The sequence below is a fragment of the Lithobates pipiens genome, unplaced genomic scaffold (genome assembly GCF_037356315.1).
Source record: "Lithobates pipiens isolate NorthernLeopardFrog02 unplaced genomic scaffold, aLitPip1_a1.2 Scaffold_22, whole genome shotgun sequence".
In the NCBI taxonomy this organism is placed as follows: domain Eukaryota; kingdom Metazoa; phylum Chordata; class Amphibia; order Anura; family Ranidae; genus Lithobates; species Lithobates pipiens.
This window is the reverse complement of record NW_027507784.1, coordinates 175,921,241-175,946,311: the sequence shown is the minus strand read 5'-3', so window position 1 is coordinate 175,946,311 and position 25,071 is coordinate 175,921,241.

The following is a 25,071-nucleotide window of genomic DNA, read 5'->3' as shown; positions in this document are numbered from 1 at the left end:
CACCCCCCATGTTGAGGGCACGTGGCCTGGTACGGCTCAGAAGGGGGGACGCTCGCTCAACCCCACCCCCTTTCCTGGCCAGCCAGGTAGCGTGCTTGGATAAGGGTCTGATATGGACCTACGGGGGGACCCCCCTCCTCTTTAAGTCCATACCAGGTGACGGGGCCAGTGGCGCTTCCTTCGCTGGTCCCGGCTACCTGGAGCCGCGCTCAAAATGAGCGGACTTTTCTCCGGGCGGGAAAAGTCCGTTCATTTCAAAAGTATGGCGGACTGGCACACACACGGCCGTACTGTCCGCCGAAATGCGAGTCCGGCGGACAGATTGATGTGCAAAACTCCAATCTTAGTCCGTCTGACTTTTTGGTAAAAAAAGTCCGCCGGAGTCTACACACGGGCGGATTGTCCGGTGGACTTGAATCTGTCGGACTTTTCCACCGGATTGTTTGATCATGTGTACGCGGCATTAGAGTATATTGATTGGTTTGTGCAAAAGTTATATCTTCTACAAAATAGGGGATAGTTTTATGGCATTTTTATTATAATTTTTTTTAGTAGTAATAGCGGTGATCTGTGATTTTTATCATGACTGCGACATTATGGCCGACACATCGGACACTTTTGACACTATTTTGGGACCATTGTCATTGTCATTTATACAGCAATCAGTGTTATAAAAATGCACTGATTAGTGTGTAAATGACACTGGCAGTGAAGGGTTTAACCACTAGGGGGGCGATGTAGGGGTTAAGTGTGTCCTAGGGAGTGATTCTTACTGGGGGTCTACCTAGGATATGACAGCGATCACTGCTCCTGATCACAGAGAGCAGTAGATCTCTGTCATTACACAAGGCAGAACAGGGAAATGCCCTGTTTACAAAGGTGTCTCCCCGTCCTACCTCACACCCCAATCGCAGGCCGCTGGAGAACATTGAGTTCCCGGGACCCACGGGCAAGCACGCATGTCATCCGGCAGGTGCAGGCCACTGGTGGTGCACACGCCCGAAAGGTGGAAATGTAAAGGGACATACCTGTACGCCCATTTGTCTGCCTGTGCCTTTTTGCCTATGTACATCTGAGTGAGGCAGTAGGCAAGCAGTTAATAATGCTTAAGGTGAAACAATAAAAACGAAATATTTCTTTAAATATCATGCAGAGGGTGTTCTTAGTATGCCTGTAAAGTAGCGCATCTTTCCCATGTTTAGAACAGTACCACAGAAAAATGCGGAGCACCCCCCCTCCTGAACCGTACCAGGCCACATGCCCTTAACGTGGGGAGGGTGCTTTGGAGTAGCCCTGTAAAGCATCTTGTCCCTATGTTGATGGGGACAAGGGCCTCATCCCGACAGCCCGGTGGTTGTGAGGGTATGCGGGCAGGGGGCTTATCGGAATCTGAAAGCCCCCTTTAACAAGGGGACCCCCAGATCCTGCCCCCCTATGTGAATGGGTTTCAGGTACATTGTAACCCTACACATTCACCAAAAAAGTGTCAACATGGTAAAAATGACAGTAGAAAGTTTGGGCCAAGTCTTCTTGTAAAAAAAAAAAAAGTTTCTTATGATGTCCATTCATCTTCGATGACAGCTCCGACGGTCCAGAGAAAAAACCTCCATAACACCCACCCCCTGTTGTGGGCATGTGGCCTTGTAAGTTTCAGGAGGGGGGCGCTCTCTCATCCCCCCTTTTCCTATGGCCTGCCAGGTTGTGTGCTCCGGCTAAGGGTCTGGCATGGATTTGGGGGGACCACCATGCTATTTTTTGAAATTTTGGGCTGGGGTTCCCCTTAAAATCCATACCAGACCTGAGGGGGCCTGCTATGGATTGGGGGGCACGCAATGTTTTTAAACATTTTTAGCGTGGGGTACCCCTTAATATCCATACCAGTCCCATAGTGCGTGACTGGGGGGAACCCATGCAGTTTTTTCAATGATTTTTATGTATATTGCCGGGATCTGGCAATACATTACAGCCGCAAGCAGTTTTGAATTCAATTTTTTCCTTTTACAAATGTCATTTTGCTGCTTTCATTCATAAAACTACAGTATGTATGCAGACTTACATAGTGTGGCACGTGGAGTCAGCCCCCTGAGCCATGATTGGCCAAAGGCAATATAGAGTGCTGTGATTGGCCAAAGCATGCAGGTCAGGTGCATGCTTTGGCCAATCAGCAGCCATCAATGCACTGCGATCTTTAAATAGAATTGAAATTTCTTTTACACCTTCCCTACTCCATCCAAAGCTAAAAAGTTTTGGTTTTAGATACACTTTAAACCGAGTTTTACATCCATGTGGTTGCGGTTGATGCAGGAATTCAGATGCATTTTTGAACATGTGTTTTGCATTTTCTTTCTCTTTAACAAACTGTATATAGCTGGTTGTTAAGGAGTGGGCCAAGAAGCTGGCCACCTTGTCCTTAACAACCGATAAGTCATCAGCTGTCAGCCAGTTTCCAGATGAATGTAAAAACAAGACTTATCAGCAAAAAAAAAATTGGCAAAAAAATAACGTGGGGTCCCCACCAATCCATAACAGGCTCTTCAGGTCTGGTATGGATTTTGAGGACAACCCCACGCCAAAAGAAAAGCAAAATGGAGTTGGCCTTGTGTGTTGCTGTGGCCATGTGTATAGTGACTTTATTGCAATAATATTTAGATATATTATATAAGAGCATACAGTAGGTGACCGCGATATTGTGTCAATGTTGCCGCTTCTATCGGCGAGATTGACACCCTGTGAGCCCCGTTGCTGGAGCCAGCGCTGAGCCGGCTCGCATCGGGAAAGGAAAAATGGTTCTTTTCCTTTCCCAATAAGCGACAAGCATCGCTGGCCGGGTTCACACTGGTGCGGGGATCCGAATTTGATTCCCGCCAATACCAGGCACTGTATTTGGTATGAATCCTAAGGGAGAACTCCACGCCAAATGAAAAAAAAATGGCATGGGTTCCCCCTTCTGAGGCATACCAGGCCCTTAGGTCCGGTAGGGATTTTAAGGGGAATCCCCTACGCCGAAAAAAACGGTGTGGGGTTCCCCCCAAAATCCATACCAGACCCCTATCTGAGCACGCAGCCCGGCCCGTCAGGAAAGGGGGTGGGGACGAGCGAGCGCCCCCCCCTCCTGAGCCGTACCAGGCCATGTGCCCTCAACATGGGGGGGTGGGTGCTTTGGGGGGAGGGGGGCGCCCTGCGGCCCCCCCACCCCAAAGCACCTAGTCCCCATGTTGATGAGGACAAGGGCTTCTTCCTGACAACCCTGGCCGTTATTTGTCGGGGTCTGTGGGCGGGGGGCTTATCGGAATCCGGGAGCCCCCTTTAATAAGGGGGCCCCCGGATACCGGCCCCCCACCCTATGTGAATGAGTATGGGGTAAAATGTACCCCTAACCCATTCACCTGTGAAAAAAAAGTAAAAAGAAACACAACACACAAAGTTTGAAAATAATTTATTGCACTTCTCCTCCGCTATCTTCTGCTCTTTTTAGCTCTTTTACTAGCAGAGGAGCCCGGCTTTCTTCTTCACCACCGCAGCCTGGGGGTCTTCTTCTGACTTCGGGGTCCACCGCTTCTTCTTACAGCTCTTTTACTAGGGGTGGCCTGGTCTTCTGTCGCCGCAGCTGCCGCCGCCGCTGCCGCCGCCGCCGCTGCTACCGCTGCCAACGCCTTCCGTTCTTCTTCTTCTTCTGGAGATGTTGACTCGACGCTCTCTCCGGCCGCAATGCCAGGGACGCGGTGTGCGGCGACTTATATAGGGACAAGGGGCGGGTCACCGGTTGAAGTCACATGGTGACCTCGCCCCCTTATGATGTTACAATCCTGGAGGATGCTGGGACTGTGACATCATAATGGGGCGGGGTCACCATGTGACATCAACTGGTGACCCCGCCCCTTGTCCCTATATAAGTCGCCGCACACCGCGTCCCTGGCATTGCGGCCGGAGAGAGGGTCGAGTCACCATCTCCAGAAGAAGAAGAACGGAAGGCGGTGGCGGCAGCGACATCGGTGGCGATGGTGACAGAAGACCGGGCCATCGCTAGTAAAGGAGCTGGAAGAAGAAGCGGTGGCCCGGCAAGAAGAACCGAAGAGGGGGACAAGACCCCCGAAGTCGGAAGAAGGAGCGGCGGCGACAAAAGCCCAGGCCTCTGCTTTCTTCCCTTAGCTCTTTTACTAGCGAAGGCCCGGTCTTTTGTCGCCGCCGCCCCTTCTTCCGACTTTGGCAAGAAGAACCGAAGAGGGGGACAAGACCCATGAAGTCGGAAGAAGACCCCCGGGCGGCGGCGGCGAAGAAGAAAGCCGGGCTCCTCTGCTAGTAAAAGAGCTAGCAAAAGAGCAGAAGATAGCGGAGGAGTCCGGCGAGAAGACCCCCCCAAGACGGAAGACCCCCGGAGCAGGTGCAATAAATTATTTTCAAACCTTGTGTGTTGTGTTTTTTTTTACATTTTTTTTCACAGGTGAATGGGTAGGGGTACATGAGTGAGCGCCCCCCTTCCCCCAAAGCACCCACACCCTCATGTTGAGGGCACGCGGCCTGGTACGGTTCGGGGGGGTGCTCGCTCGTCACCACCCCCTTGCCTGACCGGCCGGGCTGCGTTCTCGGATATGGGTCTGGTATGGATTTTGGGGGGGAGACGTTTTTTCCGGCTTAGGGGATTCCCCTTAAAATCCCTACCGGACCTAAGGGCCTGGTATGCCCCCTAGAAGGCATGCAGGCTTCATTAGTGAGGCGACATTATCGCCGCTCTCTCGCTCACTCGCTACTATAGGAAAATTACATTTTCAACGGGATCGCGCTGGTTAGAGAAGCCTGTCGCTGGGATCCAGCACGACAGAATCGCGCTGGAAACACAATATCGGCGGCACCTACTGTATGTTTAGAGGCTCTTTCCCTAAATTGATATGTAAATAAACCAGTTCTATAGGTTTTGGAGCTGATGTGGGAGGTAGCTTGGGGAGTTTTTGAAAGAAACGTGTTCGTACAGGAGATGTGCTTGGAAGGACAAAGAGGAAGACATGGATGCGAGGAGCTTGAGAACTTTGAAGAACTTTTGAGTTGGACTGAGCAAGGAACCATGAAGGACATTACATCTTAAACCCTAAGTTGAGTAACTGTTTAGTTTACTTAATACGTACATATTGTACATGCTTGTAATTGTAGGCATATTTTTGTAAGCTATGAGTTGTGTTGTATTGTGTATCCTACAGTTGTATGTGCAGTTTTTTTCTGTTTAGTAAAGCATTGATACACTACATACAGAAGTCTAAGCTTCCTTGGTTTTACCGCACCAAAGCACCTCCCCATGTTGAGGGAATGTGGCCTGGTATGGGTCGGGGGCACTCACTTGTCCCCTCCCTTTCCTGACCTGCTGGGCTGCATGCCTGGATAAGGGTCTGGTATGGATTTTGGGGGGGACCCCACGTCACTTTTTTTATTGCCAACAATTCTTGTTTTTACATTCAGCAGTCAGTGGGGAAATCTCACTAACAGCTGATGACTCATCGGTTGTTAAGGACTCGGCCTCCGGCTTCCCAGTCTGCTGCTTAACAACCAGCTATACACAGTTTGCTATGGAGAAAAAAACAAAACAAATTGCATGTAAAATGCATTAAAAATGCAACACTATTGTTTTCTATGTGCCCTTGTGGTGACTGGCACTAATCCAGTGTGGAAAAATGCCAGTCACCGCACATTGAGTAAATGAGCTCTTATGGTTAGGTATTTGAACCATTAATATTTTTCCAAATCTACCAAATATAGATTGTAGCTATTATAGTTCCATACTCTGATCTGATCTTTATAACTGTTAAAGAGGAAGTAAAGGCAATTTATTTATTTCTTAAAAACACACCCTGTAAAGCAAAGGCATAATGAGCTATTATGCATAGCATACTAGCTCATTATGAATAACTTACCTGAGAACAAAGCCCCCGAAGCGGTCCTCCGTCTTCCTCTTCGCCGCTGCCATGGATCCCGGAGCGACTACCGGGTCTCGAGGCTCGGGCGCTGTGATTCGCCGGAGCCGCAATGACGTCACTCCCCATCACATGCACACGGGAGCCGACACTCACGGCATATCGCCACGATTTGCAGCCTGCCCAGTGCGCCTGCGCGCTGCTGTCTACGGCTCATGCGCCGTAGACAGCGGTGGCTGTCTTCGGGTAAATATCTCCTAAACCATATAGGTTTAGGAGATATTTCATGGACCTACAGGTAAGCCTTAATCTAGGCTTACCTGTAGGTCAAAGTTGGTTGTAAGGGTTTACAACCACTTTAATGTGCTCTGTATTATTTCAGATCATATTGTTAAATGATTCAGGGATTGTCTTAAAAAGCACCAGGTTATAAGTGACCAAAAGGATAAGGTTATACAGTAAGGATACTAGGATTTATTTAAACTCAAATGATTTTCTTAACTTTAAGACTCACATAACACTGCAAAAACATTATATCATTTAGCATGCCAAAGATCTGGCTCATTTTATTAGTTATCTATTTCAGACATGATGTCTCCTAAAACTAAATAGGATGGAAGGGGAAAAAAATCTGCAGACTTACTTCCTCATCTAGAGTGCATGGAAAATGTCTGTAGGATTTTTCCCAAATGAATACATTAGAAAAGGAAAACGAGAAAAATAGATGGTAAAACCCTTTATTTCTTTCAGCTGTAATAGTTGGAAAGTCTATTTCACTGCTGCAAATCTGATTATGTTGGAAAAGCTTTTGTGAAAGATGGTGTTAGGAAAACAGCCAGATGTTTTTAAGAGACTGCACAGCTGGGGGTGTTTGCCAGTTTTACATTTTATGAGATCAGACGTCGGCTTTAAATGGAAGTTTGCATGCAAACACAAATTTCATCACGCTCATGTTTTCAAATGAACTTAAAAATAACAGTGTTAGTTATGACACCATAAAAAAAAAAAATACATCCTTGCTGGTACACATATTGTGTGAGACACAGGTAATGAAAGTTGTTACTTTAGGTGAGAAATATATATAGTGGATTTAAGCGGTCAGACAACCTAAATCATATTTCTGCTTTGGTCAGATGGTGACCCATTGTTTCTTCTTTTAGTTTCCAGTGACTCCAGTGGCAAGAACCTTCCTGGGAAATTCTTAGCTGCACACATACCACACACCCAACACAGTGAAAAGTGTTTATAAAACTTTGAGAAAACAGGGAACATGCTCATTAGGTTTCAGTTTTTCCTTGCCAGGAAAATGAAACCTTAGCGGTCACCAGCGTTGGTCATCTTACTTTAAAAAAGTAATTAGTTGGAGGGCGTGGCCTGACCACGGAGGGAGATGGACGCTTGAGAGCTGAGCTCCCGCCGCCATCCATCCCCTCAGCGATAACGGAGGCTTGTCACCGATCTTACGAACGGTGAATCATGGACACAGCGTCCAGACAGTCCTCCCATCCCAGCCTCATGGATCTCAGAGCTGTGGCAGCTGACATTAAAGAAACCCATGAGGGGGAAATAACAACGGCTCAACAAAGCTCATCCATCCGCACTATCGGTTCCACAATAGACACTCACACCTTGCAGATGAGGGACCTCCAGCGTCATTTAGAGGATTTGGACAACAGAGGAAGGCGCCATAATCTGAGGGTGAGGGGCCTGCCAGAATCTGTGGAAGCAGAACAGTTAGAGGCGACAGTGACAGGCCTTTTCAACAACCTATTAGATAAACCAGCGCAGTCTACAGTGGCTATGGAGAGAATTCACAGAGCTTTGCGGCCCAAAGGGAGAGATACTGACCCCCCACGGGATGTTGTGTGTTGCCTCGTGGATTATAAGCTGAAAGAGGAAATCCTACGAAAGGCACGGAACAGGATACAGCTAGAACATGAGGGCGCATCAATCCACATTTACCAGGACCTGTCAGGAATTAATCTTCAACACAGAAGAGATCTACAGCCACTGTTGGATACACTCCGTGCTAAAGGCATTCCGTACAAGTGGAAGTTCCCTTTTGGTCTATCTGCTACCTATCGCGGCCGTAGTGCATTAAAAAAAGGCAGGAAGTAGTGATGCGCAGTACTAAATTGGGAAATTTAGCCTGAAAGGCTAATAGATTCTATAGGCACCAAGGTTATTAGGTGATAAGTGTACTACCGCCCAGACTGGAAGGGTGGTGTATAAGGAACCAATGTGCGTGTTTTGTGAGGGAATGGTAAGAGACCCTCACTACTATAACATAATAGTGTTTGGAATAAGCATCAAGTGAATATAAGGGCATAAACGAGAAAAGATCTAATAGTTAAACCTAGTGATTCTCAATGCGATTTTTTTAGAATTGCCATAATCGTATAAAGTGATAGTGCTGAACAATGAGTGGGTCCGTGTAAATGTCTCCTACATTATAACGTGAATTAAATAATATACATAAAGCAATCAACAAAATATATAGTGATAATTGATGCGATTTGTTAAGATTAACAAAATCGCATAAAAAGTGCCAGTGCTAGACAGTAAATAAGTCTGTGGAAATATCTACTACACCATAAAAAACAATATACATAAAACAGTCACTAACTCAATGAATCAATTTTGTGCAGAGAGTGGTTGATTGTGACTGACAAAAATCACATAAAGTGCCAGTGCTAGGAAGAGGTTATAAAATAAATACGTGTGGGTGTCATGAACCAGATGTGACCAGAACTGTGTGACTGCGACAAGTGAACCAGACACAAATAAGTGAAGGTAAATTTATTAAGCAAACGCATATAAATGTGAACACACCACCAATACAAACTAAGTGAACAAACTAACAACCAAACAGTGCAGATAAGCAAGTAAACCAGTATAATGTAACAAAAGGGAGAACCAGAATCGTAGTCAAGCCAGGCCGGGGTCATAAATAGGAGGTCAGCAGATGGGGGGACAAGGAGAAGGGAACAGGTACAGGAGGCAGGATGCAGGGATCAGGTAACAGGGATCAGGTATCAAACAGGCTGCAGGTCAGGGCTCAAGGACAATACCAAGGCGAAGTGTATATGAACTTGCCGGGTATTTATAATGGCTGCTGTCAGTCATGTGACGCCTGACTGCAGAGGGCAATACCTGCTCCATACTGCCAGGATCCCTCCGCTGGTGGACACCAGTACTGCGGACCAAAGATGACATAATTCCAGCAGGAGACACCTGCTGGTGGATCGCAGTACTGCATGCCAAATGATTGATATTACCAGCGGAGGGAACCTTTCCTGACAGTACCCCCCCTCAAAGGAGCGACCTCCGGACGCTCCAACTAGCAGTTGCTGGGGAAAGTCCACTGCGTCAAGCTGGGCTATGGGCAAAGTCACATTAGGTTGGGTAATGGACACTTCAAGCAGGGCAGCAGACAGAACCACATCGGACCGGGAAGCTGGCACATCGGGCTGGAAGGCGGGCAGCGGCACGTCAGGCTGGAAGGCGGGCAGCGGCACGTCAGGCTGGAAGGCGGGCAGCGGCACGTCAGGCTGGAAGGCGGGCACATCAGGCTGGACAGCAGGCAGACGTCAGACTGGAAGGAATCGGACCGCGAGGCCGGGACGTCAGACTGGAAGGAATCGGACCGCGAGGCCGGGACGTCAGACTGGAAGGAATCGGACCGCAAGGCCGGGACGTCAGACTGGAAGGAATCGGACCGCAAGGCCGGGACGTCAGACTGGAAGGAATCGGACCGCAAGGCCGGGACGTCAGACTGGAAGGAATCGGACCGCAAGGCCGGGACGTCAGACTGGAAGGAATCGGACCGCAAGGCCGGGACGTCAGACTGGAAGGAATCGGACCGCAAGGCCGGGACGTCAGACTGGAAGGAATCGGACCGCAAGGCCGGGACGTCAGACTGGAAGGAATCGGACCGCAAGGCCGGGACGTCAGACTGGAAGGAATCGGACCGCAAGGCCGGGACGTCAGACTGGAAGGAATCGGACCGCAAGGCCGGGACGTCAGACTGGAAGGAATCGGACCGCAAGGCCGGGACGTCAGACTGGAAGGAATCGGACCGCAAGGCCGGGACGTCAGACTGGAAGGAATCGGACCGCAAGGCCGGGACGTCAGACTGGAAGGAATCGGACCGCAAGGCCGGGACGTCAGACTGGAAGGAATCGGACCGCGAGGCCGGGACGTCAGACTGGATGGAATCGGACCGCGAGGCCGGGACGTCAGACTGGAAGGAATCGGACCGCGAGGCCGGGACGTCAGACTGGAAGGAATCGGACCGCGAGGCCGGGACGTCAGACTGGAAGGAATCGGACCGCGAGGCCGGGACGTCAGACTGGAAGGAATCGGACCGCGAGGCCGGGACGTCAGACTGGAAGGAATCGGACCGCGAGGCCGGGACGTCAGACTGGAAGGAATCGGACCGCGAGGCCGGGACGTCAGACTGGAAGGAATCGGACCGCGAGGCCGGGACGTCAGACTGGAAGGAATCGGACCGCGAGGCCGGGACGTCAGACTGGAAGGAATCGGACCGCGAGGCCGGGACGTCAGACTGGAAGGAATCGGACCCAAAGGCCGGGACGTCAGACTGGAAGGAATCAGACTGCGAGGCCGGGACGTCAGACTGGAAGGAATCAGACTGGAAGGCCGGGGCATCAGACTGGAAGGCATCAGACTGGAAGGCCGGGGCATCAGACTGGAAGGCATCAGACTGGAAGGCCGGGGCATCAGACTGGAAGGCATCAGACTGGAAGGCCGGGGCATCAGACTGGAAGGCATCAGACTGGAAGGCCGGGGCATCAGACTGGAAGGCATCAGACTGGAAGGCCGGGGCATCAGACTGGAAGGCATCAGACTGGAAGGCCGGGGCATCAGACTGGAAGGCATCAGACTGGAAGGCCGGGGCATCAGACTGGAAGGCATCAGACTGGGAGGCCGGGGCATCAGACTGGAAGGCATCAGACTGGGAGGCCGGGGCATCAGACTGGAAGGCATCAGACTGGGAGGCCGGGGCATCAGACTGGAAGGCCGGGACATCAGACTGGGAGGCGTCTGGCTGGAAGGCCGGGACATCAGGCTGGGAGGCGTCTGGCTGGAAGGCCGGGACATCAGGCTGGAAGGCGTCTGGCTGGAAGGCCGGGACATCAGGCTGGAAGGCGTCTGGCTGGAAGGCCGGGACATCAGGCTGGAAGGCGTCTGGCTGGAAGGCCGGGACATCAGGCTGGAAGGCGTCTGGCTGGAAGGCCGGGACATCAGGCTGGAAGGCGTCTGGCTGGAAGGCCGGGACATCAGGCTGGAAGGCGTCTGGCTGGAAGGCCGGGACATCAGGCTGGAAGGCGTCTGGCTGGAAGGCCGGGACATCAGGCTGGAAGGCGTCTGGCTGGAAGGCCGGGACATCAGGCTGGAAGGCGTCTGGCTGGAAGGCCGGGACATCAGGCTGGAAGGCGTCTGGCTGGAAGGCCGGGACATCAGGCTGGAAGGCGTCTGGCTGGAAGGCCGGGACATCAGGCTGGAAGGCGTCTGGCTGGAAGGCCGGGACATCAGGCTGGAAGGCGTCTGGCTGGAAGGCCGGGACATCAGGCTGGAAGGCGTCTGGCTGGAAGGCCGGGACATCAGGCTGGAAGGCGTCTGGCTGGAAGGCCGGGACATCAGGCTGGAAGGCGTCTGGCTGGAAGGCCGGGACATCAGGCTGGAAGGCGTCTGGCTGGAAGGCCGGGACATCAGGCTGGAAGGCGTCTGGCTGGAAGGCCGGGACATCAGGCTGGAAGGCGTCTGGCTGGAAGGCCGGGACATCAGGCTGGAAGGCGTCTGGCTGGAAGGCCGGGACATCAGGCTGGAAGGCGTCTGGCTGGAAGGCCGGGACATCAGGCTGGAAGGCGTCTGGCTGGAAGGCCGGGACATCAGGCTGGAAGGCGTCTGGCTGGAAGGCCGGGACATCAGGCTGGAAGGCGTCTGGCTGGAAGGCCGGGACATCAGGCTGGAAGGCGTCTGGCTGGAAGGCCGGGACATCAGGCTGGAAGGCGTCTGGCTGGAAGGCCGGGACATCAGGCTGGAAGGCGTCTGGCTGGAAGGCCGGGACATCAGGCTGGAAGGCGTCTGGCTGGAAGGCCGGGACATCAGGCTGGAAGGCGTCTGGCTGGAAGGCCGGGACATCAGGCTGGAAGGCGTCTGGCTGGAAGGCCGGGACATCAGGCTGGAAGGCGTCTGGCTGGAAGGCCGGGACATCAGGCTGGAAGGCGTCTGGCTGGAAGGCCGGGACATCAGGCTGGAAGGCGTCTGGCTGGAAGGCCGGGACATCAGGCTGGAAGGCGTCTGGCTGGAAGGCCGGGACATCAGGCTGGAAGGCGTCTGGCTGGAAGGCCGGGACATCAGGCTGGAAGGCGTCTGGCTGGAAGGCCGGGACATCAGGCTGGAAGGCGTCTGGCTGGAAGGCCGGGACATCAGGCTGGAAGGCGTCTGGCTGGAAGGCCGGGACATCAGGCTGGAAGGCGTCTGGCTGGAAGGCCGGGACATCAGGCTGGAAGGCGGCTGGCTGGAAGGCCGGGACATCAGGCTGGAAGGCGGCTGGCTGGAAGGCCGGGACATCAGGCTGGAAGGCGGCTGGCTGGAAGGCCGGGACATCAGGCTGGAAGGCGGCTGGCTGGAAGGCCGGGACATCAGGCTGGAAGGCGGCTGGCTGGAAGGCCGGGACATCAGGCTGGAAGGCGGCTGGCTGGAAGGCCGGGACATCAGGCTGGAAGGCGGCTGGCTGGAAGGCCGGGACATCAGGCTGGAAGGCGGCTGGCTGGAAGGCCGGGACATCAGGCTGGAAGGCGGCTGGCTGGAAGGCCGGGACATCAGGCTGGAAGGCGTCTGGCTGGAAGGCCGGGACATCAGGCTGGAAGGCGTCTGGCTGGAAGGCCGGGACATCAGGCTGGAAGGCGTCTGGCTGGAAGGCCGGGACATCAGGCTGGAAGGCGTCTGGCTGGAAGGCCGGGACATCAGGCTGGAAGGCGTCAGGCTGGAACTCCGGCTCTGGCACTCCGGGCTGGGACAGATTGGTAGGTGTGGAGGCAGGTTGGGTTAATGGTAAGATCATTTTGGTTGGGAAAAACTTTCGCTTTTTCTTTGGCTTAGCTACTGAAGCTCTGTAGGTGACTGCAGGACTGTAAATAAGGGGTGCAGCAGACTGGAAAGGAGGATTGTGATATGGCAGAGAAGAGGTACCAGTAGCTGGGGAAAGAACTTGTGGGTTAGTAGACAGCGGAGAGGAGGCAGGTGAGTTGAATGCAGGGTAAGTACAGGGAGCAGAGACTGGATAGGAGTATTTGGTTGGGAGCAGTGTGTACTGGGCTGCAACTGAGGTTGACATGGCTGATGGGGAAACATACTTTTGGGTAGGCTCATATCTGATGGCAGAGGTGGATTGTTTGGCTGGGGCTGATTGCACCATGTCAGACCATGCTGAAAGTATGGGTTGTACAAACTGAAGTTTTAAGCCTCCCTGTCTAACAAAAGACTGAGCAGATACAATGCACTCAGCAATCACCTGTGGGGAACAGGCTGAGTAGTGTTCACAAAAATCAGAAGGATCATCTTCAAAAAGCCATACTAAAGATACAACCTGATTCATATCAAAAGGAGGAGTGAAATCATCACGGCCATCTGGGATACAGGGCAGGGCTAGCTCAGTACAGATCTTGATGAAAGTCTGCACCTCCTCAAACAATATATAACCCTGATCAACCAGGGAGTGAGCCAAACGCATAGCTGCAAACAACTGGTCACTAGACCATCCTTTCAAAGCCTGGCGGCAATAATCACCACTCTCAGATGCCAGCAGAGAAAGATAAATGATCTCATCAGCATTCATGTTTGCAACCAAACTGAAGCAAATGGTTCCCCTGTGCAGCCACTTCTGGTCAGGAATGGCCTTGGTATTCTGTCATGAACCAGATGTGACCAGAACTGTGTGACTGCGACAAGTGAACCAGACACAAATAAGTGAAGGTAAATTTATTAAGCAAACGCATATAAATGTGAACACACCACCAATACAAACTAAGTGAACAAACTAACAACCAAACAGTGCAGATAAGCAAGTAAACCAGTATAATGTAACAAAAGGGAGAACCAGAATCGTAGTCAAGCCAGGCCGGGGTCATAAATAGGAGGTCAGCAGATGGGGGGACAAGGAGAAGGGAACAGGTACAGGAGGCAGGATGCAGGGATCAGGTAACAGGGATCAGGTAACAGGGATCAGGTAACAGGGATCAGGTAACAGGGATCAGGGCTCAAGGACAATACCAAGGCGAAGTGTATATGAACTTGCCGGGTATTTATAATGGCTGCTGTCAGTCATGTGACGCCTGACTGCAGAGGGCAATACCTGCTCCATACTGCCAGGATCCCTCCGCTGGTGGACACCAGTACTGCGGACCAAAGATGACATAATTCCAGCAGGAGACACCTGCTGGTGGATCGCAGTACTGCATGCCAAATGATTGATATTACCAGCGGAGGGAACCTTTCCTGACAGTGGGTGTCTTTCTACCATATAATAAATAATATAAGTACGGTGAAGCAAATACAATCGTGCAAAATTGGCAGAAGATAAATAATAAAAAACGCATAAACAATATTAGTGTTAGAGAAAGGGGAAAAAAAATAAAATCTCTCTAGAGATAATCCAAAAAGGTTGTGCACAATAATTGAAAACTATATAAACAAATATAAAAAATTATATAGATTGCACAATGACATATATATCAAAATGTGTCCATTTAAACTTGTGCGACAACCGGTGGCGATTATATCGAAAATCGCAAATGACAAGGAAATCGCATACGGTGCTGGTGTTTAGAATTATGTGCACTATAAAGTAGCGATGTAATCGGTGGTGGTAGTGGTGATGGTGAATATATCCCACGTGGTCCTGTGTACTCGAGATATGGGTGTCCCCTTACCTTACAGCTGTAAGGTAACAGCATGTAACATATGTATCCTCAGGATTCCTGGTGATCCTTATCCCTCGAGGTCTTGTTCCTGTGTCCCCAAATCCTGACGTCTCCTGCCTATTGCGCCGTGTTGGTCTCTTTAAATGGTCGCTCAGCAGTACTCAGCATGGGGGGGGGTACCTCGGCGGTTGGGTGTTATGTAAGGGGTTAAACAGATAAGGAGGAAGGGAGCCCCATAGCGTAGTAATTTTGAACAATATTGAAGTTTATTCAGATAAATGGTTAAAATACTCACAAACATATAAATCTCATGTGTGGGGTATAAACGAGCCTCGAGCTCGATTGCGTCACTTCCGGTAGCGTCCCGACGCGTGTTCGTCACGGTCACGTGACTTCATCAGGGGATGCCTAGTGCTCAGGGAAGTGTCTTTAAATAGAGACAATAATAGCTTATTTGTTGGCCGTAGTGCATTACTGAGGGTTCCTGAGGAGCTCCCGCTCTTTTGTGAGGCAATGGATATCACAGTCATGGACATCCCGGTGTGGTATGCAGGGTTCAGGAGCCGAGTGCAACCGGGAAGGGGAAGACCGCAGGAAGAACCGATGGATGCCCAAAACACCAGACATCGCAGACGCAGATCCCCCACGGGCAACAGGCACTACGCATCTCGCAGGGAATCCTATATGGATGGCAGCCCTACCGACTCACCGAGATCCAGGAGAGCGGAACGGGACCCCGGTCCCCCTGGGGGCGCTCCCCACAATATTGATCCTTTACATCAGTTAAGTCCAGGAACATTCCCCCTTCTGCCTCTTCCCTCACTCACTTTCTAACCTCCAACTTCTCGCTGTTTCTTTCCTCTCTTTTCTCTGCATCCTCCCTACTAACATGCTGTAGAGATACCAGGAGCCCTAGGTATACATGATAGATTTTCAAGACTCAAAATATAGCGGGCATATACCTGGTCTCGATCCCAAGTCTGAAGATCCCCACTTCTGTGATTCTAACTGCCTCCCCGCTGCTGAGCCTCTTCCAGGAAAAAGTGTAAGGTTTTGCAGGGTGACTGTTCGGGGAGCAGCGACCAAAGACTTCCCTATAGTACAGTTACAGTCAAGGACACACGATCTCCAGACAGGGGTATCAAGGATAAGTCTAATATACCCCAGTTGACATGAAATAGACGTTATTGAGAGAGATGAGATCAGGTTTTTGCTAGGTTTTAAGTGCCTTCACATTAGATACTCTGACGCCCTTCTCCTCCCTTACATTCTTGCATAGGGACATATTGCGTGACGTCCATGCGTGCACGCCTCCACCTCGTGGACGCACGTTCTTTCTTACTCCCCCCATACTTGGTCACATGATACGCACATCTAGGGATTGGTAGAGGCTTCTCTGTCATATTGCACGTCATGACGTTTTCTTAGTCACCTGACCGGAATCTCAAGTAATAGGACAGCACGCAACAATAGTTACCATGGCTACACATACACATCTTTCGGCTGTACACCGCCAGTAAACTAGTAAGACACATCTAACTTGCACAATGACTGATCGCCACTAGATACTACCACCTCGACTTGCATAGATCCACTTTGACACAACATAAACGTGAACAAGTCCTTCCAGGTGATGTTTTTATAATACAGTCTATATAGTAATAATATTACATGGTTGATCACCTTGTATTAGTGTTAGATGCAATTTTGTACGTGTCTTATCTGTGTATTGGTCCTCCCTGGACGTATATGTGCGAGGAGGTCCAGATTAACATACGTGACTTATTTATGACTATGGCTGTTCTTATCCATTTTATATTGTCACTAAAGTCAATTCAACTGCTCGCATGAGTAGGAAGGTTATATTGGACGATATTTGCATTTGTCTATCATGTTTGAACACGCTTATCCTGATCTGATCAGATTGTTTACCTTACTTGTAAGGGGTTGTCCGAGACAGGAGTCTCCGCCCCCTTGTAGGCGGAACTGTTTCAGACACCCTATATATTTGTTAGCAATGTGGTGGGCCCCAACATGCCCCTGTCGAAGACATATGTGTCGAAACGCGTCGGGCTAGCCGTTGGCACCCTACATTGCTTTTATTCTCATTTTTATTCCATTTCTTCGTGATCACTAAGTCATTATTAATTTTTTTGACTTTAAATAAATTACCATTTTATACCATCTGACCCGCACCATGTGGAGCTCTTCTTTTTTTCTTTTTCTTTTTTCCTTTTTGGTCTAAACCCCTAACATCTTCCCCTCCACTTTGGGGTGATTGGAGTATCGGTGTGTAACGGGCCGCGTCTGAGCTGGATTAGAAACTATCCTGATGTCACACCTGTGAAATACATCATTGGGCATACAGTCGTTTGGAGTTTCCCCACCAGTTCGACGGACCTTCCTCCATCCACTCCTTGGTCCCAGATTGAGACCTCAAGCTTTACTGACTCAACTGTCATACGACTGTGTGAGTCCAACAGAGTTGGTAAGAAGTATTTATCTACCTTCCTTAATGTTTACAGACAAGCTGATCTACATGGACACATTCGTTTAGTAGGATCTTCCTCTTACTTTGAAACGGTCCAACCATTCCTGTACCAGCTACATTACGGAAGCTTATACCTATTTTAATTGGACTTTACTTTACCCATTTATATTATTCATATGATTTTTGTTATATGACTACCCTTGTTTTTATACATGTTGATTACACTTATCACCATAGAAGCGCTACACTGTCTTTACCTTTTGCTTGTTGAACATTAGATACTTACCTACCTTGACTAAGGTTTACTATCTGCAACTGTACGCATAAATATGATTGGGAGGTGGGGATGTATCGAGGGAGTGCTGGAAGGTCCCAACCCTTAGACTTTAATGTGTTTGACTTTGCTAAACCATGTTCTACTACACACCTCTTTAGATGTGTGGATCCTTTAGAACCCAAAGATCATACCGAAAAGAGGACTTGGGCCTCTACCGCTCATAATGTAGAGACCTTTGCACCAACTTGGGCCTTCCAGCACCCCCTCCTGGATCATGCGTAGTACTCATTTCACCCACTAGCAGATACATGAGGACACAACAAACTGGTCACACCCACACATCAGCAACAAGCCTATCAGAAGTAGAGGTGTGGTGGACCTATGACCTGCTTGTCAAACGCTGCACACGGCACGTTATGGGCCCATACTCTCAAAATGTAGTAGAAACCTAGACTTGAACGTACTTTCCTTTTCAAGTCTTCGTGACTGAACTGGGGAACAAGGGCATGTATATCATGTCCCTAGGGACACACTATGCCTAAACTATTCAGACCCGTATTCTCATGAGATTACCCCTCCAGTTATCCTTAGGGGTCTAATAGATACCTGCTAGACTATGGGGTGGAAATGGGATATATGTCATACAGGGAGACTCAGCAAAATATCCCAAGCTTGGAAATAGTTTATTTTATTGGTTTGATTATCATATGTTTTTTGACAGTTCTTGCTTTCAGTTTGCAGCCTGCCAAGGTTTTGTTGAATATAGAGTTTTTTGTTATATACTCTATGACACTTATGTTCCTTTTCCTCTACAATATCGAGATAATATAATTTATGGGGTGGATGACTGCCGACCTATGGCTCTCTAGAGCCGCAGGTGATACCATAGACTATAACTGGTCTGAATAGACCATGAGTTGCGGTCTATCTGGACGCATATGTATCTAGCATGATACCCTGGTACCAGGGTTTACATGTCTCTCGCCAGATTCACAAATCGAGTTATAACATGTATGGTGACTCAATACCTCCCTGTCCTCTGAGGAGTATATACATCAGGGAAATGGATGGCGGTGGCGCGAAGTAGATTCTTTGTTCAATCACATTCTAGTTTCCTTTCGAACGGTATTGTCCAACCCCCACACAGGGGCCCAGTGGGGAATACCCCCGACGATAGGGGTGGCCCCCATCTGGGCACTGTACCCGACCGAACATTAGAAATACTAAAGGGGGGACTGGTCCCCTCCCTTTCCGGTACGCCTCAGTGAAGTAAATTTTTTCTTTTCTTTTACTTTATCCCCTAGCCCCTTCCCTATTCCCTCTCCCCCTTTAAATTTTACACAAAACTAATCTAAATCTTATTTATCTGCTTAGTGAGATTACTGCATATCATCATGCCACGCAAGGACATTGCGATCTCGTCCCCCCAGGTCAAGCTATACTCCCTGAACGTAAGGGGTTTAAATACACCTGAAAAAAGATCTCAACTCCTTCTACTCCTTAACCACCTCAATACAGTGCAGTTACACCCCCTTCCTGACCAGACCAATTTTCAGCTTTCAGCGCTCTCACAGTTTGAATGACAATTACTCAGTCATCCAACACTGTATCCATATGAAACTTGCGTCCTTTTTTCCACACAAATAGAGCTTTCTTTTAGTGGTATTTAATCACTAGTGGGTTTTTTATTTTTTGTGCTATAAATAAAATAAAACGTAAATTTTGTGAAAAAAATGCATTTTTCTTGGTTTCTGTCATAAATTTTTGCTAATTAGTAATTTTTCTTCATAAATTTTGGCTAAAATTTATACTGCTACATATCTTTGGTAAAAATAACCCACATTAGTATATATTATTTGGTCTTTGTGAAAGTTATAGAGTCTACAAACTATGGTGCCAATCACTGAAAATTGATCACTTCTGATGAGGCCTTCAGTACATCAGGTGTATCTCATTTCTTGAGACACTAACAAGTCAGGAAAGTACAAATACCCCCCAAATGACCCCTTTTTACAAAGTAGACATCCCAAGGTATTAAGTAAGTAGCATGGTGAGTTTTTTTAAGTTGTCATTTTTTCCCACAATTCTTTGCAAAATGAAGATTTTTTTTTTTTTTTTTACTAAATTGTCATATTATCAGGTTATTTCTCACACACAGCATATGCATACAACAAATTACACCCCAAAATACATTCTGCTACTCTTCCCGAGTATGGCGATACCACATGTGTGAGACTTTTTCACAGCCTGGCCACATACAGAGCACCAACATTGAAGTAGTACCTTCAGACGTTCTACGAGCAAAAATGATGCATCTCATTTCTCAACCACCTATTACACTTTTGAAGTCCCTAGAGTACCAGGACAATGGAATTTCCCATAAAATGACCCCATTTTGGAAAGCAGACACCCCAACGTATAATCTGTGAGGCATAATGAGTCTTTTGAATGGTTAATTTTTTTCCAGAAGTTTTTGGAATATGTGGAAAAAAATGAAAACACATTTTTTTTTACACAAAATTGTCAATTTATAAGATATTTCTAACACATAGCATGTATATAGCAAAAATTACACCCCAAAATACATTCTGCTACTCTTCCCGAGTACGGTGATACCACGTGTGTGAGACTTTTACACAGCCTGGCCACATACAGAGCACTAACATTGATGTAGTACCTTCAGACGTTCTACGAGCAAAAATTACGCATCTCGTTTCTCAACCACCTATTACACTTTTGAAGGCCCTGGAGTACCAGGACATTTGAATTTCCCATAAAATGACCCCATTTTGGAAAGCAAACACCCCAACGTATAATCTGTGAGGCATAATGAGTCTTTTGAACGGTTCATTTTTTTCCAGAAGTTTTTGGAATATGTGGAAAAAAATTAAAACGCATTTTTTTTACACAAAATTGTCAATTTATAAGATATTTCTAACACATAGCATGTATATAGCAAAAATTACACCCCAAAATACATTCTGCTACTCCTCCCGAGTATGGCGATACCACATGTGTAGGACTTCTACACAGCCTGGCCACATAGAGAGGCCGAACATTGAAGTAGTACGTTCAGGCGTTCTAGGAGCATAAATGACACATCTCATTTCATTCCTACCCATCACACTTTTGAAGGTCCTGGACATCGGGTACTCTGATGGCCTGGTGACAAGTACTCAGGTACTCTGATGGCCTGGTGACAAGTACTCAGGTACTCTGATGGCCTGGTGACAAGTACTCAGGTACTCTGATGGCCTGGTGACAGGTACTCTGATGGCCTGGTGACAGGTACTCTGATGGTTTGGTGACTGGTATTTGGGTACTCTGAAGGGCAGTGACAGGTACTCATATAGACTGTGACAGGTACTTGGGTACTCAGATGGACTGTGACAGGTACTCGGGTACTCAGATGGGCTGTGACAGGTACTCGGGTACCCTGATGGGCCGTGACAGGTACTCGGGTACCCTGATGTGCCGTGACAGGTACTCGGGTACCCTGATGTGCCGTGACAGGTACTCGGGTACCCTGATGTGCCGGGACAGGTACTCGGGTACTCAGATGGGCCGGGACAGGTACTCGGGTACTCTGATGGGCCGGGACAGGTACTCGGGTACTCTGATGGGCCGGGACAGGTACTCGGGTACTCTGATGGGCTGGGACAGGTACTCGGGTACTCTGATGGGCTGGGACAGGTACTCGGGTACTCAGATGGGCTGGGACAGGTACTCGGGTACTCAGGTGGGCTGGGACAGGTACTCGGGTACTCAGATGGGCTGGGACAGGTACTCGGGTACTCAGATGGGCTGGGACAGGTACTCGGGTACTCAGATGGGCTGGGACAGGTACTCGGGTACTCTGATGGGCTGGGACAGGTACTCAAATACTCTGATGGACTGTGACAGGTACTCTGATGGACTGTGATTGACAGGTACTATGAGGGGTGGTGACAGGTCCTCTTTATTGGGGGGGGGGCAATCAGTGTGATTGGTGTACACTGTATGCGGTAACGAGATGTTACCGCAATCTCCTCCTCGCACACGATCGGTCTGTGAGGAGAAGAACCCGGTAACATCCCGTTACCGCGGTTTGTTTACATTTTAGTGATCGGCTGTGAAAGGATCACAGCCGATCACGTGGGTAAACAGCCGGCCAATGGCTGTTTACCAGCGTCGGTGACGAGCAGTGTTCCCGGGGAACACGCCGCCACCGACGTGCACGCGCAGCGCGCTCGCGATCGCACGCATGCGCCGTACACGTTCGGGGTGTGACCATCTGTGATCGGCCGTGACTTCATCACGGGCGATCACGTGGTAAACAGCCATAACGAATGGCTGTTCACCCCCTTCGGTGGCGAGCGGTGTCTCCGTGACACGCCGCCACCGAAGAAACAGGGATGCGCGCGCACGATCGCGCGCATTCCCTGTTTAAACGGGAGGCCGTCATATGACGGCCTCCCGCCACAATAGGTGCGCCGCCTGGCCGTCATTTGACGGCCGGCGGTCGGCAACCAGTTAAAAAGCTAAAGCTGATATAGTTTTCCTCCAGGAAACTCACTTCAAATCACACAACATGCCCGAATTAAAATCCTTATACTATCCGATCGTTTACCACGCCACCAATGAGGAGGCCAAATCTAAAGGAGTTTAAATTTTGATCTCCAAACACTGTCCCCTTCAAATTCAAGATACCCTAATTGATGCGAATGCCCGTTATATATTTCTGAAAGGGAAACTGTACAACCGGACTGTCACTCTGGCCAACCTATACGCCCCGAACAAGCTACAAGTCCCATTCTTTTGTGATGCGATTCAACAGCTCACCTCCTTCTGCCAGGGCATGCTGGTAGTTGGAGGAGACTTCAATATACCACTTTCACCAACGGTAGACTCATCCTCAGGAACGTCTTGCATTACCTGTTTGATCGTTGCGTTGCGCACGATCAAAACACAGTTGCAGACGCTAACTCTACATGACACATGGCGCACCCTCCACCCACGAGATAGAGACTATACGTTCTTCTCTCCCCCACATCGCAAGTACACGCAAATTGATTATTTTTTTATGTCTCAGAATGACTTGGATTCCCTTATGACAGCGTCTATAGACCCTATGGTTCTATCGGACCACCACCCAATCGCAGTTACTATCTCCTTTCCACGGTCACCTATCACACCGTTCACCTGGCGTCTAGACGACTCTCTATTAACCGACGCTGACAATGTTCAAAATGTTAACAAATGCCCTAAGCAATATTTCCAGGAGAACACGTCTGACGATGTGAACCCGCTCACACTGGGCAGCACAGAAATGTGTGGTTCGTGGAGAATTAATGGTCTTAGCAGCTAAACGACTGAAAATCAGACAGGCCCGCATAAACGACTTATCCGAGCGCATACGTACCCTTGAGACCAAACATAAGCAATCCTTCACGGAATCCACACTCAAGTCTCTCCAGTTAGCAAGGGAAGAGCTGACCACAGAATTAGGTAAAATCATTAAATGCAAATTTGCACTCACACAACGCATTTTCTATGAATGCGGCGATAAAGCTAGCAAATATTTAGCGAGGGAAATCCAAAAGAAACAAGCCTCTTCGAACATTCATCATATCCTAGATCCACAGGGTAACAAGCACGTAACTCCCACCGATATTGCGAAACAATTTAGCCATTTTTATAAGAATCTATATAATCTCCCAGCGCCGAACACCGAGACCGCTGCAAAAGACAGACAACAGAAAATACTAGATTTTCTGACACACTACAGCCCACAACCCATTTCCCCCGACACGGCGGCAAGCCTAGATTCTCCATTCACAGGAGAGGAGCTGATGACGGCCCTTAAACAATTGAAAACAGGCAAGAGCCCGGGTCCAGACGGATTATCTACTGGGTATTATAAAATGTTTGCGGAAACTTTGAGCCCATTTATACTTGAATTTTTCAATACACTACCTACTGATCCCACCAAACACTCTGACATCCTTGAAGCCCATATATCAGTTATTCCCAAACCTGGTAGGGATGCAGCCCTAGTCCCCAATTACAAGCCCATCTCCTTAATCAACGTGGACATAAAACTTTATGCTAAAATCTTGGCGAACCGCATACTCTCCCTTTTACCATCTTTAATCTCACTAGACCAAGTAGGCTTCATCCCAAATCGCGAGGCTCGCGACAACACCCTAAAAGCTATCAATATGCATTACTGGATGACAACTCGCAACATCCCTGGCTTTTTCCTCTCCCTGGACGCGGAGAAGGCATTCGACAGAGTGGCTTGGGACTACATGCTAGCAGCCTTACAATCGGTGGGATTCGGAGAATATCTCCTAGCGTATATCACAGCACTTTATTTGTCCCCGTCGGCCAAAATCAAAATAAACGGTCACCTGTCGGATGCCTTCTCCCTGTCCAACGGAACCAGACAGGGTTGTCCTCTCTCCCCCATACTTTTCGTCCTCACTAGGGATGAGCTTCGTGTTCGAGTCGAACGTACGTTCGACTCGAACATTGGCTGTTCGTGCGTTCGGCGAATTCCGAACGTTTTGGCCGTTCGCGTCAAAATTCGAGTGACGCGCGCGCGGACCACAATGCACTGCGTTGGCGCAGTGCATTGCTGTCCGATGATTGGCCAAGCATGCACTGTGACCCCGTATGCTTGGCCAATCGCAGCGCCGGCAGCGAGGAGAGCCATGATTGGCCACAGGCATCCTGCCTGTGGCCAATCATAGCTCAGACTGTGTAGTGCACGCCCCACACTATAAAAGGCCGCCTTTAAGGCGGCCTCCTGTAGTGTGTTACTTTGCATCTGAAGCAGTGGGTGTTCTGTGTACCTTCAACACAGTACACACCAATCGTTTTTGGCTGATTTCCTATCTTGCTGCTGTGTAGTGGTTGTTGTCTGTGCCCTGACTGCAGTATACACCACTATATTCACCTCACCTATATAGCTAGTGATCTAGCTTTAACCACTTAACAACTGCCCATTGCCGATTAATGGCTTCAGGGCGGTTGTTTAACTCAGAGAGGCCGTTAATTAACGGCCTCCCAGAATTCTGCTCTCGCGTGCCCCGAGGTGTGCGCACTCGAGAGCATCCGTGACCGCCGGGTCCATAGGACCCGGCGCATCACGGTAAACGGCCGCTCATAGCGGCCGTTTACCACGTGATTGCTCCGTCAAATGACGGAGTGATCACTTGGAAACAAACCGGCGTCATGTTATGACGCCTGTTCCTCCCTCCCCTTTCTGTACCGATCGGTACAGCGGAGGGGAAAGAGATCGGTGTCAGCAGCGATGTGGGCTGCATCTGCAGTGCCCACATCGCTGCTCACCGAATTTAACCCCTCAATTCCCTGCCAATACTCTGCAATACCAGTGCATACTCTGCAGTACCCTGCCATTACTCAGCAGTACCCCGCCATTACTCTGCAGTACCCCGCCATTACTCT